Here is a 14,129-nt window from a genome sequence, read left to right as displayed (position 1 = left end):
ACATCCCATTGAAGTTAGCCCTATTCCATTTTAGAAGTTCCATTCTAGATTGTTCCTTGCTCCTCTCCATTGCTAATCTAAATCTTATGATATGATGATTACTATTACCCAAGTGTTCTCCCACAGACACTTGGTCGACCTGACCCACCTCAATCCCCAGCACCAGATCCAGCAATGCCTCCTTCCTAGTTGGGCCAAGAACATATTGGTAAAGGAAATTCTCCTTAACACATTTCAGAAATTCCTCCGGCTCCTTTCCCTTTACCCTAGCATTATCCCAATCGATATTTGGGTAATTAAAGTCCCCCAATATCACCACTCTATAGCTCTTGCACATCTCTGCAGTTTCCCTGCAGATTTGCTCCTCTACCTCCCTCTCACTATTTGGAGGCCTATAGAATACCCCCAATAGCGTGATCATACCTTTTTGCTCCTGAACTCTAACCAAATGGATTCTGTCCTTGTCCCCTCAAGAACATCCTCCCTTTCCAACACTACAATGTCCTCCTTAATCGGCACTGCCTCCCCACCTCCCTTTTTTCCTTCCCTATCTTCTCTGAACAGTCCTCACCGTTTTTAAGATTGTGAAGGTAGGGCACTCACTAAATCTTTGATGTATTTAGCATTTCTTTGTTGCATATCTATATATATAAATCGGTACTTCTGTCTGTCATTCTGTCTGTCATCGCATGTGCGTCTGTTGGGTATGCGCTCGAAAGTTACAGGGCGTACCTACGCGCGCGTTACCTCCAAAGAAAGCTTACGCTTCCGAGACGATTTTAAGCGTATTTACGTTTCGGCCGGGCTAAAATCGCGCCCGCGGTATCCCAAAAACCTTAACATTCCGCTCATTAGCATCTCATTATCCGCTCATTAGCGACAGAGTGACCTCGAGCTCGACCAATCGTACGCCGGGTTGCTGGCGTGTGCCGCCGGGCCAATCGGTGCGTGTGTGGCCGGGCCTTATCCTTCTGAACTGAGGTGAGTCACCGCCATCTTGATTCCAAACTTTTCCTTTCTTTTTCCTGCTTTCTGCGTCTTAAAAAAAAACGTTGCTTTTAAAACACATATTGTTTAAAAAAAAAATGATTTAGAAAGTAATTAACTTATCTAATCTCATTAATTTTCCTACCTTTCCCCGTTTTTCCAGGTAGGCCTAGAAGCCTCGGCGTCTCCTCTGCACCCACGCCCGAGCTAGGCACCTCCCGGCCCCACTCGAAGGCTGGAGGGCCGAGCCTCAGCCCAGCACCGCTAGGGTGCGCGCGCAGCAGGACCTGAGACGCGGCGTCTCTCTCTGGCTCGGCCGGGGGGCGGGGCTTGCTGAGCGTCCAGCGTTACCCTGGCAACCGGCCCCGCCGGCCGTCTCGCACAGCCGCAATCGGCGGTCTTCACCTCGGGGGGGGGGCCGCAACCCTCGGGGGGGCGGGGGGGGCCATGACCCTCGGGGGGGGGGGCCGCGCGCGCAGCAGGAGCAGCTGAGACGCGGCGTCTCTCTCTCTGGCTCGGCCGGGGGGCGGGGCTTGGTCAGCATCACGGTTACCCTGGCAACCGGGCCCGCCGGCCGAGCCAGAGAGAGACGCCGCGTCTCAGCTCCTGCTGCGCGCGCAATCGGCGGTCTTCACCTCGGGGGGGGGCCGTGACCCTCGGGGGGGGGCCGCGACCCTCGGGGGGGGGGCCGCGACCCTCGGGGGGGGGCGCGACCCTCGGGGGTGCCGCGACCCTCGGGGGGGGCCGCGGCCCTCGGGGGGGGCCCCCGCCCTCCCTTCCCCCCTCCCTTCCCCCGCCCTCCCTTCCCCTCCCTCCCTTCCCCCCCCGCCCTCCCCTCCTCCCTTCCCCGCCCTCCCCCTCGCCCCCCTCCCCCTCCCCTCCCCCTCCCCCCTCCCCCCTCCCCTCCTCCCCCCTCCCCTCCCCCCCTCCCCTCCCCTCCCCCTCCCCTCCTCCCCTCCCCTCCCCCTCTCTTCCCCCCAGTCGCTCTCTCTCTTCCCCCCAGTCGCTCTCTCTCTTCCCCCCCAGTCGCTCTCTCTCTCTCTTCCAACAACAACATTCCCTCGAAAAAGCCTCGGCACCGCCGGGCACTTCAGCTAGTTCTTTATATTAATGGGAAACAGAGCATACATCCTTACACGTATAATATCATATATTGGCTGCATTCCTAATTTGAATTTGCTGTATTTGAAGGACTACAAAGCCACAAGACAGGATGCAAATTGTAACTGTGTGTAATTTTTGCTGTAATCATAGTTAACTGCGTAATTTGTTGATCTGGAGCTAAAAATATCTAAATGACAGGAATGAATACAATAGGCGTAGGTAGAGAATGGACTTGTTTTTTCAGTTTCGATTCACTTCACAGAATGACGCAGTGACCAGCTATTCACTTGTGGAATTAGCATTGTTTAATTTTAAGCAGCAGGAAATGTGATTAACACCAGCTTGAAATCTCAGCATACCATTTCTGAAGCACAGTATATGCAGTTTAAGATTCTTTACCTGTGAAACAAACAATGTTTGACTATGTGAATGGATATTGCGAAAAAGAAAAATCTCAAAGCAATTGTTTTTCGAGCAGTTATGGCGGTCTGCAAGATTGGATTAAAAGTGGACCTTTGCAGATCGGATTTTTAAGTGGTCTGGAAAATAACTTCTGTAGATGAAGAACAAAGACTGCAATTGTTCTGATGTAAAGGTGGAAATTGTAGGTTTTTAGTTATAATTTGGCTGACATCTGTTACAGGCAAAGGAATCTTGTCATGAACCATAAAGGTTTAAAGTAGTCAAAAAGACACCAGGAATAGTTCAACGTTAGACTTCTCACAGATGGGAATGTAAGATGGTCTAAATGAAATAGCCCTTTATAATCTCTTTCTGCCCCACCTATTCTGATGTCAAACATTTGCATAATTCTATCTCTACATATGACAGATAAATAATAAGGTGCCACACGCAATGATGCATTATCTTGTGTGTCATCCTGTTCTTTAAATATGTTATACAGATAAGGCCATCAAAAAATGTGGCACTAAAGTACTATTCCTTTGATATGGTAGTAGCAAACCTCCTTAAAGGCTGCTAGCTGACAAATCAGCCTAACTGCACATCAGTTCCTCATAAACGGATTGCAAGTTAACCCAGAGGGGTTAGGCTTAGATCAGAATTTATACAAAGTCCAAATAAAAATTACCTTAGTAAAACAGCTTTCTACTTAGTGATTTATTCATTAATGTGGTTTAAACACAACCATAAAGGCTGCACATGAAAATTACCCTGAAATTGTTATGGTGACGTTTGACAATGTATTGATGGTAACCTCCCTATCTCTGTAACCTCCTCCAACCCTACAATCCTCCGAGATCCCTGTGCTCCTCCAATTCTGGCCTCTTGTGCATCCCCGATTTTCATCGCTCCATCATTGGTGGCCGTGCCTCCAGCTGCCTACGCCCTGTCATAATATTCCTTATGTAGCTTGGCATCAAATGTTATTTGAGAATGTTCCTATGAAGCACCTTGGGGTGTTTTGCCACATTAAAGGTGCTATATAAATGCAAGATGTTGTTGTAACAAGGGCAGAATGTTGAGTGTTGTGTGTGGTGTATCAAAGCAAATGATGTAGCATGTGTTACTGCTCATATAGGTTCATGTCAGGCACTGGGATGGCCCCATTATCTGTGTTGATTGTACTTTCAGCTCCCCAGCCTTGGCAATACTGGAGAGCTGGTGCTTTCACTTGTGCTCTGTGCTGCAACAACAACTTGCAATTATATAGTGCCTGTGGCTAGAAAAACATCCCAGGTGCTTCACAGAGGTGTAATCCGACAAGAATGGTCTCCAAGCCAAATAAGGAGTTATTCGGAGGGGTGATGAAAAGCTTGGCCAAAGAGGTGGATTTTATGGAGAGTCTCAAAGCAGGTGGTGAATTGGCGGAGTGGGTTAGGGAGGGATTACAAAGTATGGGGTAAAGCGAGGGTGATGCACAAGAGGCCAGAATTAGAGGAACAGAGTGCTCGCGTGAGATTGGCGAGTTAAAGGGGGTTACAGAGATATGAAGAGGTGAGGCTGTGAAGGGATTTAAAACATGCAGATGGGAATTTTAAATTGGAGATGTTGGGAAACTGGGAGCCAGTACAGATCTGCAAGGACAGGAGTGATGGGTGACTTGGTCTTGGTGCGGAATAGGATTTGGACAGCAGAGTTTTGGGTAAGCTGAAGAATAGAGAGCGTGAAAGTACAATTGTAAGTAACTTGGGAGGGAGTTTTTTTCCCCACTGGCAGACACAGAAGATAGAAGTGTGTGGGTGGTGTGGCACACAAGGAAGTAGTCAGAGATGGTCTTGTCTGTGATTGAGACCATGGGAGTGGAGAAGCCACATGAGATGGCAAGGTCAAGAGGGTGGCTGTGAGTATGGGTTCATACCCAGCAAGAGGTTTAGGAAGGACAGTGAACTCAAAGGAGAGAAGGCAAAGTGAGTTGAGAGAGAATTTGAAATCACCAAGGATGAGGAGTCGCTCAGTGTAGAGACTGAGAAAGGAAAGGATGGAGGATACCTCGGGGAGAAACTCGCAATGGGGCTTGAGGGGTGGTAGAGTGTTTAAGAAGTTGGCATTATCATTGCTCTCCAGAATGATTTTGGCAGAGGAAAGTGAAACCCGATTAGCGCTCTGGGATGTTCTAAGGTTGTGAAAGGTGCTATATAAATATAAGTTCTTTTCTTTGCATACCTGTTGTAGGTAGTTCATTGCATTCATGGTGAATAAGGGAAACACATGTTAGCATAATCCTAAATTTGGGAAGTTTCCTGCAATTTAATGGTAGGTGCCACCTTCACAGCGGATAGTGCAGGAAAGTAGAGATGAGGTCGAAGATCAGCCATGATCTTATTGAATGGCGGAGCAGGCTCGAGGGGCCGAATGGCCTACTCCTGCTCCTATTTCTTATGTTCTTATGTCATCTAGCAAAGGCAAATAACAGTGTGGCATCATTTTGTTTTGGTTCTTTTATCCCACCTGAAATCTGCATTATAAGGGTGATTTTGCACTAGTTAAAAGCTTTCAATAATTTATTCAGAATCAAATACTTCTTCCAAGTGTTCTGAACCATCTGTCGTGGAGAAATCCAGCATGTACCACTGCATAGATTACCATCAGAGGAATGTTGTTCATACAGTTCGCTCAGGAAACAGCGTATTGCTAATGCCAGCTTGTACTCTGTAAAACTTTTCACAACATTTTGGCGCTTGGTAATAAGTTTTGTTTATGAGACAGAATTCGCCGGGAAATTTTGATAGCACATCCACAGAGTGCAATCTGGATAAAATGATGTAACCCTTTCAGCATGCAGTTTGCATCCAGCATAGATATCTCTCCAAAGGTGTTTGCAAAGCATTTTGAAATTCTACATTTGGGCTTCAGCATAATTTTGGGCCCAGTCTCAACGGATATTGTGTTAGCATTTGCGACACTATATCAGACAGATTGCCTCGAAACTTTTTGCTGCAGCATGTGATGGCAAAGTGGATCCAAAGTCTCCTGAAAGGTGCAATTCGCGGCATGTGCAGGGAGGCTGCCAATTAAGCCTGTGGAGGGCTTGAGAGAGCAGAATGGAAGGTAATCAATGCGTCTGATTGCTATCCAGTTTCTGTTCTAAATGTGTCGAGGAAGTACATTACTCAGGCCTGCCAGTGTGAATTGGATTACAAGTGCTGTTGAAGCAGAAATGGTATTTGATAGCAGAAAATGTTTCTCCGTTCCTGGCAGGGTCTGCTGAGAATTTTTTTTAAAATTTCATGCAGGAACAAGCCACTTGGAAAGCAATGCAAAGTTTGAATAATATGATTAATCTTCAGGCGCTTCATGCATTCGATGAAAAATATTTGTGTTCTCAGAAAGTTTGTTGAAGGCAAGTAATTTCTGATTCAATCCTTCACTCGCCACTCAGTCAGTGAACAGTGGCCAGTTTTTTTTTATTGATGTGCTGGCTACACCAGGAACATAAGGATATCAATTTTTCTTTGTAGCTTCATGGGCTCTGTTGCAAATCACCTGATCTAGAAAGAATTTGAAGCTTCTTTTTTGTAAATCAATAGCACAAATCAGAATAGATGTTTGATTACATTTCTTTTTGACACTGCCCTCGGGTAAGATTGGTAGGGTAGCTAGCTGCTCAGCACTGGTAGCAGGACTGAATGGTAAGACAGGTATTTACAGTTGCTTGTCTCTTGCATACTGAGGTGCAAAACTCGTTAAAAATAAATTGCTATGGTAAGAAGTCTTGACCGGGACCTCGGTGTTATTCGCTTGTTTGCTGTTTGTGAAACACAGATCACAGAAATCACAGAAACCTCACAGTACAGATAGAGGCCATTTCGGCCCATCGAGCCTGCACCGACACATATCCCTCCCAATCCCCGGAACCCCTACACCAACACATATCCCACCCAATCCCCGGAACCCCTACACCAACACATATCCCACCCTATCCCCGTAACCTTGCTGAGCGCAAATTGGCTGCCACATTTGCCGAGATAAGCATGGTAATTGCCCTTTGGAAAGTAAGTCACTGATTGTAAAGCACTTTGGAACATCCTAAACTCATGATAAGGGGCTATATGCATACAAATTCTGTCTTTCCATTAAAAATATAATTAGCCACCTACTTAGCAGTAACGGATATCGGTGTAGATGTATCAGTGAAACAATACTAATAAAAAAAACAAATGCAAGGAAAACTTGAATGTAAAATCGACAACCCTGTTATTGCCAGAGGCAACTCTTCCAGGTGAAGAATTGTTAACTGGGGAAGGGTACGCAACAAAATACCATAACCTGCTTTTTCTCTTTACAGATGTAACTGACTTGTGTATTCTCAGCATTTTCTGTTTTCTTTTGCTGATCAGCAATACTCATTCAATTATCAGTATTTTCCAGTTACTTCTGGGAATAGTATTATGGTATTTTTATGCCCACCTGTGCAGGCAGGTGGGACCTCAGTTTACTCTCTCATGTGAAGAACAGCATCTCCGATAATGGAGCACGCCCTCAGTACTAGACTGGAGAGTCTGGATTGTGTGATCAAGTCTCTGGAGTGGGACTTGAACTCGCAATATTCTGGCTCCGAGGCTAGAGTGCTTCCATTGAGCCAAGACTGACCTTGCTAGTAGCAATGAGAGCTGTACTAAAACTTGGGGACATTTTGCTATGTTCAAGGCGCTATATAAATGTGAGTTGTTGTTGCTAGTTGATATGCCTGGGGTGGACTTTGCACCTCTAGGGATAGGCCCAGGAGACAGGGGAGTAGATCTCATGGGACATCAGATTCAGATTCAGATTAGATTTATTTGCCATATGTAACAAGTACAATGGAATGCTTGTCCCCCGTAGGGACGCGTCAGCTATACATACAGCGCCGCGTTCAGAGTCAATACAATGGCTTCCCGTGGCAGTGGGAGCATGATGTCCCTCAGCCGCTCCGTCCTCCTCTTCACCGCGGCCTCCTCCTCACTGTTGCCGGCTCCACGTGTGGTGGCCTGCTTCTCCCGCTCTGGCCACCATGCCCGGCTCCCCTCCTCCCATCCGGACTGCGAGTTACCCGAAATGGAGCTGCCGGCCGACGTGCTGCAGCGTGTCGTGAATCTGCTGCTGCTGCTCGTTGCACTGCGCTCCTCTGCCCGACTCGCCGAACACATCATCGGGATGTGAATGCTCCAATGCGGCCTCTTCTTCACCGCCGCCGGCTCCACGCTCCACGGCCCGGGGCCTATTTCTCTCTCTTCGCGGGTCGGCCTCTGGCCGCCATGCTCGGCTCCCCTCCTCCCAGTTGGAATTCCTTCCCGCTGAGGAGCTGCCGGCCGATGTGCTCCAGCGAGTCGGCTTGGCTGCTGTTGCTGCTCACCACGCTACGCTGCCTTTGCCCGACTCACCGAGCACCTCGCTCCGGTTGTGGGAGCGAGCGGCGAGAGCTGGCCGCCCGAAACAGGGAGAGCGATCTCAGCACCGGACCATCACGGCCGCCATCTTGCTGGTTGTGGCCTTTGTGGTACCGCAAATCACTTCCAAAAATGGTTGGATTCAGGAGAATGTCAAGGAGGTGCGTATTGGTGTGCCACGCTGGTCATTTCCTCTTCCACATTTATCCGATAGTGAGAGGCAGAATCTATGAAGTTTATGTTATCATCAACTGAGGACAAATTTCAAATTTTGAAAATTATTTTTCCTCATTGGCTTTCACTTTCTTAATTATGCCTTATCGGTTTGTTATCGGTGGAAGGGTACAATGCCAAGGAAAGGCTAGGGGTATAAAGTAAGTATGGTAAAGCTGAATATGGGAAGAAAACCTGTTGAAGAAAGCAGCAGTGTGGAAAAGCACTGGGAGGGCAGGAGAGTACTAGGGAAACGAGTAAACAAGGGAGGAAAGGAGAGATCTAAAGACTAAGTGAAGCATAGGAAAATAAGAACCACTGAGAGAGAGACATGGCTGAGTGCAAGTAGTGAGGTGTCAGCTGGCATGGGAAACCCATACATCATGATGATGAGGGGTGGAGAGCAGCCAAGATGAAAGAGATATAAGCCAAGAGCAGCCAGAGAGAAGAGAGTGGGTTCTATGAGCAGCCGTTAGCCAAGCAGAGAGAGAGAGAGACCTACAGGGACACCAGCCCTCTCAAACTCTTTGCGTTCAAGCGCTGGAGCTTTGGTCCACTGCTGTATGACTGGTTTGCACATTGCTGCTGCTCGTGAACAAACTGAAGTGGGAGGTCACAATACGACAGCACATGATTTGGTGAACAGAATTATTTTATGCAGTTGATTGTTCCGAGGGAGAAACTGCACATTGTCTGGAAGCACACGGAGACCTTCATTACACTTTTGCACAATCGATTGTTCATGTTAATTACTTTGTGGTTTGAAATGAAGGGCAGTGCTGTGGCTTGGACCCAGCTGCTATCATGAAGACTTAGAGCATGGCCCAGCCCTTACTGAGTAGCAGCTCACTGGGGGCATTCATCCACAGAGACGTGAAAAGTCATGAATCCAAGGGGAAAAAAAGCAGGAGGCAGAGGGACTGTGAGTCTGTTGAGAGGCAGTCAAGCGATTCATGCAAGGAGGCCCGTACTCAAGGTGCAGATAAGTGATCCAAGCAAATCAAAAATAGAAGGCAAGCCCAGAGAAAGGCCTTTGAGGGCTAAAGTTCTTTTAGCTATTGGAAGATAAAATGTGTGACTTCATTTTGTGGGGATTTTTCAGAACTCTGGGATTTGATTAGGTGTTCATTGGCCTAGATTTTACAATGGCAATGATGGCGATACTGTCAGTGTTCACCGCCATTACCCTTCTGAAACTGACCGCAACTTCAGGATTTAACGCACGTGCAGATAAACGTGGAAATCCAGAAGTTGCTGTCAGTCAGTCGCTGCTCCGCCACAGGTTGCGGTGTGGAACTCCCCGGAGCCGGCAATCAATTGAAATCACATTGAAGAATGAACACTTCCCCTATTACAATGGAATATCGCTGTTAAAAAAAAACCTAAAACTTTAAGCCTTGTTGAAAGAGGTGTAACTGGGCTTTTAATGCCTTACTGATTGCTGAACAACAGTTCTGGCCCTGAAAAACTAATTTTATATTTGTGGAATGTCAGATTTTTCCATTAATATGATAAAGATTACATGACTTTTAATATAATAATTTTTTTAAAGTTTGTTCATGATATTTCAGCTTCCACCTTAATCCTATGTGTAGGTCCCAATCTTTATTTTGCTCTCTGTAAAATTTATAAAAAGTAAATTAGAATCTGTGTATTTTACTTCCTGGTTTGCTGTTTGAGAATTCTTCAATGTGATTGGCTGCTAAGCCAGCTTGACGTTATCACTGCTGCTGGACGTGTAGGATTTGCTTGATTTGGTGCCAGATTCAAACAAAGGTCGGGACAGCTCAAATACATGCCACAGAGATCGCTAGATCTTTGTAGGTAGCTTTCTTCAAGGCCAGAGGGGCGTGCTGTTGCTTTGCCGCTGACCGCAAATTCTGGGCCATTACATTAAACATTTTATTTGTAAGTGGCATAAAGTAGAGTGAGTGAGGAACCAACATTGCTGCTGAAATGACGTGGAAGAATTTTTTTTGGACTGTGCTCAGGGGCAACTAAGTAAGCATTGATGCATTTTTGATTGGCTTGCTGAGAAATTTGAGCTACTCAGAATGATTTGTACATTACAGATATGTCCCCACTCCCCAAGAATGTTCCCGGAGGCTTAAATGTGTCCCAGACACAATGGGATCAATTTTAATCTAACCCATTCATTGGGGAACTGATGAGATCAGGTGTTTCGCTGGTTTAAAACCCCGCCTGATTTTACTCCACATTAAAGTTCATATTGGGCAGGATATAAAACCGGCGTTCCACCTGATCCTGTGGGTTTCCCGCCCGGCAAGTTAGGTTAAGATTGACCCCGTGTATAATTGTGTGTGTGTGTGTGTGTGTGTGTGTATCTATCGATAGATATCGATAAATACAGTAGTTATTTACAGTTTCAACAACAACTTGCATTTATATAGCTCCTTTTAATGTAGTAAAATGTCCAAAGGCACTTCACAGGAGTGTTATCAAACAAACTCTGACACCGAGCCAGGTAAGGAGATATTAGGACAGAGAGGTAGGTTTTAAGGGGTGTCTTAAAGGAGGAGAGAGTGGTAGAGAGGTAGAGAGGTTTAGGGAGGGAACTCCAGAGCTTAGGACCTAGGCAGCTGAAGGCATGACTGCTAATGGTGAAGCATTTAAAATCGGAAATGCACAAGAGGCCAGAATTGGAGGAGCACAGAGGGTTATAGGGCTGGAGGAGGTTACAGAGATAGGGAGGGGCGAGGCCATGGTGAGATTTGAAAACAAGGATGAACAATAGCAAAATACTGCAGATGCTGGAAATCGGAAACAACAACTGGAAATACTCAGCAGGTCAGGCAGCATCGTGGAGAAAGAAACAGAGTTAACGTTTCAGGTCGAGGACCTTTCGTCAGAACTGGAAAAAGTTAGAGATGTAACAGATTGTTAAGCAAATGTGGGGCAGGTGTAATGTATATACCTTTAAGGGGGGGAACTACTTTTTACAGCTCATGTATACTGTAGTACCGGCAGTGACCACACCTGTATATAACGCTGAGTAGTAATCTGTACCGATCAGTTGCAGTCTAAGCCACGTTGAGTAAACACCTATTGTACCGTTCGCCGCAGTCTGTGTCTTATTATACACGGACGCAACATTGGCGACAAGGCAAGTTCGAACCTACCTGCAACTCTGCATCACCTCCCGGGGATTCGTTCCTGGAGATCAGTGGATTGAAGGTCAAGGCCAGAGACTCGGGCGTCGACCACGGGCAACCGCCCAGTCATCCAGCAGAGACTCGAGAATTGCGGGGGAGGCTGTCGAGAGTCAGGCTTGGCTTTCCAGTCGAGGTGGTCCAGCGAAACGGGCTGGCAACAGGTAGTGCGCAGACCCTTCCCGGACAGCGGCGGGCTAGAGCCCGACCGAGCGGCACAGCAAAGGGCCGAGCAGCGTCGACGGGGGAGAGAGAGAGAGGGCAGAGTGCACAGGGCACAGCCGGTGTTCAGGGGCCGAGCAGCGTCGAAGAGAGGGAGAGAGAGACGCGCAGAAACCCACGAGGCGCCGCCATTGCCACGAGAACCGCCGGGAGCGGCGTTGGCAGCAGCGGGGGAGGAAGGAAAGCGTGGGAGACGCCATTTTAAGTCATTGGGAGACGCCATTTTAAACCACACCCAAAATGCCGAAGAGTGGCAGTATCACCGCATTTGACAATGAAGTCGAAGATTGGACTACATATGCCGAACGAATAGAGGTGTACTGCAAGGCAAATGAGGTGTCAGATGACAAGAAAGCGTCGGTATTGTTAAATTTAATGGGTGCAAAGGCGTATGGTTTATTACGAAATCTAGTAACCCCAACGAAGCCAATGGAAAAGAGTTTTGAAGACATAGTAACGATACTACAGGGACATTTAAACCCCACACCGCTGCTGATAGCAGAAAGATTCCAGTTTCACAAACGGAACCAGCATAAGGATGAAAGCAATGCTGATTATTTAACAGAACTGCGCAAACTATCAAAACACTGCCAGTTTGGAGCGGGACTGGCAGATACCTTAAGGGACAAGTTTGTGTGTGGGCTTCAAAGTGAAGGAACCCAGAAACGGCTTTTATCTGAAAAGGACCTTGAGCTGGAAAAGGCTTTCAGCATTGCGGTATCATATGAAGCAGCAGCACGGGGCGCTGCAGAGATACAACAGAGACCGCAAGAATATGGCACAAACGAAATGTCATATGGAACAGAGAAGTGCTATCGCTGCGGCAGAACAACACACGACCAGAATGATTGCTGGTTCAAAGACAAAGTATGCAGACAGTGTGGAAAAGTAAGACACATAGCACGAGTCTGCAGGTCGGGAAAGAAAACCAGCAATAAGAAACCTACCAAAGGAAAGTACAAGAAGGTACATAAGATGACGGAGAATAGTTCAGACGAACAAAAGAGTGATAATGACTCCGAAAGCAGGGAACTGAGTTGTCTGAAACTACATAATGTGATCACAACGGAGGATCACCGAACCATTTGGGTCACTCTCAAGATAGCAGGAGTCCAGGTAAAGATGAAATTGGACACAGGATCAGCCCTAACAGTCATAAACCGACGGGACTACGAGCGGCTATTCTCACACATACCCTTGAGAGACACAAAAATTATTTTGAAGACGTACACGGGGCAAAAGGTCCACCCCAAAGGAAAAATAAGGGTGACCGTTATATATAACGGTAAGGAAACACCAAAACTAGACCTGTATGTATTGCAAGATGGAGGACCACCATTATTGGGACGTGAATGGATCCGGAAAATACAACTGGATTGGCATTCCATACAGGCACTGACTGTGGCTGACAAAAAGGATGACGGCGTCACACCTGGGCGACTGTCAAAGATCCTAACTGACGCGAAAGAAGTGTTCCAGCAAGGACTCGGAACACTAAAAGGCATGACAGCGATGATTAAAATTGAAGAAAACGCAAGCCCAAAATGTTTTAAGGCCAGACCGGTACCTTATGCGATCCGCCCAGCCGTCGAAGCAGAGCTGGAGCGTCTGGAACGTTCAGGTGTACTGTCCAAGGTAGACTGGAGCGAGTGGGCTACACCCATCGTCCCTGTGATGAAAAAGTCATTGAGCAGCACGCCTGGGGAACCAAGGAAGGTTCGCATCTGTGGGGACTTTAAGGTAACAGTGAACCCGGTCCTTCACACCGTACAATATCCACTTCCGCGGATTGAAGATATTTTTGCCTCACTATCTGGAGGGAAACGCTTCACTAAGATTGATCTGGCCCAGGCGTATCTGCAAATGGAGGTAGAAGAAGCATCAAAAAATACCTCACAATCAACACCCATAAAGGTCTCTAACAATACAACCGGCTGGTGTTCGGGGTAGCATCAGCTCCGGCTATTTGGCAGAGGGCAATGGAACAAGTCCTGCAAGGGATCCCAGGGACCCAGTGTTATTTGGACGACATCCTGGTCACGGGCGAAAATGACAGTGATCACCTTGCCAACCTGGAGCAGGCGCTCACTAGATTGCAGGAATATGGGCTCCGAGCTAACCGCCCCAAATGCGAGTTTTTTAGAAAACAGATCTCGTATTGTGGCCACGTTATCGATAAAGAGGGGTTACATAAGTCCCCAGAGAAGATTGAGGCAGTAGTCAAGGCTCCAGCACCGGAAAATGTGTCACAACTGAGGTCGTTCCTCGGGCTAGTAAACTACTACCATAAGTTCTTGCCAAATTTGCCTACAATACTACACCCACTGAACACCCTACTGCAAACTAGGGTGCCATGGAAGTGGAGTGACGAATGTAGACGAGCTTTCCAGAAGAGCAAAACACTAATCACATCGAAAGAGGTATTGGCCCATTACAACCCAGCATTACCAATTCGGTTGGCATGTGATGCGTCACCCTACGGCATTGGAGCGGTGCTGTCGCACAGATTCTCGGACGGCTCAGAGAGGCCAATTGCCTTTGCGTCATGATCACTAACCTCAGTCGAGCGTAACTACGTCCAGATTGACAGGGAGGCCCTCAGCCT

The sequence above is a fragment of the Somniosus microcephalus genome, chromosome 19 (assembly GCF_052327205.1).
Source record: "Somniosus microcephalus isolate GS21.2 chromosome 19, FLI_Smic_1.0, whole genome shotgun sequence".
Lineage (NCBI taxonomy): Eukaryota > Metazoa > Chordata > Chondrichthyes > Squaliformes > Somniosidae > Somniosus > Somniosus microcephalus.
Note: the sequence above shows the minus strand (reverse complement) of the source record.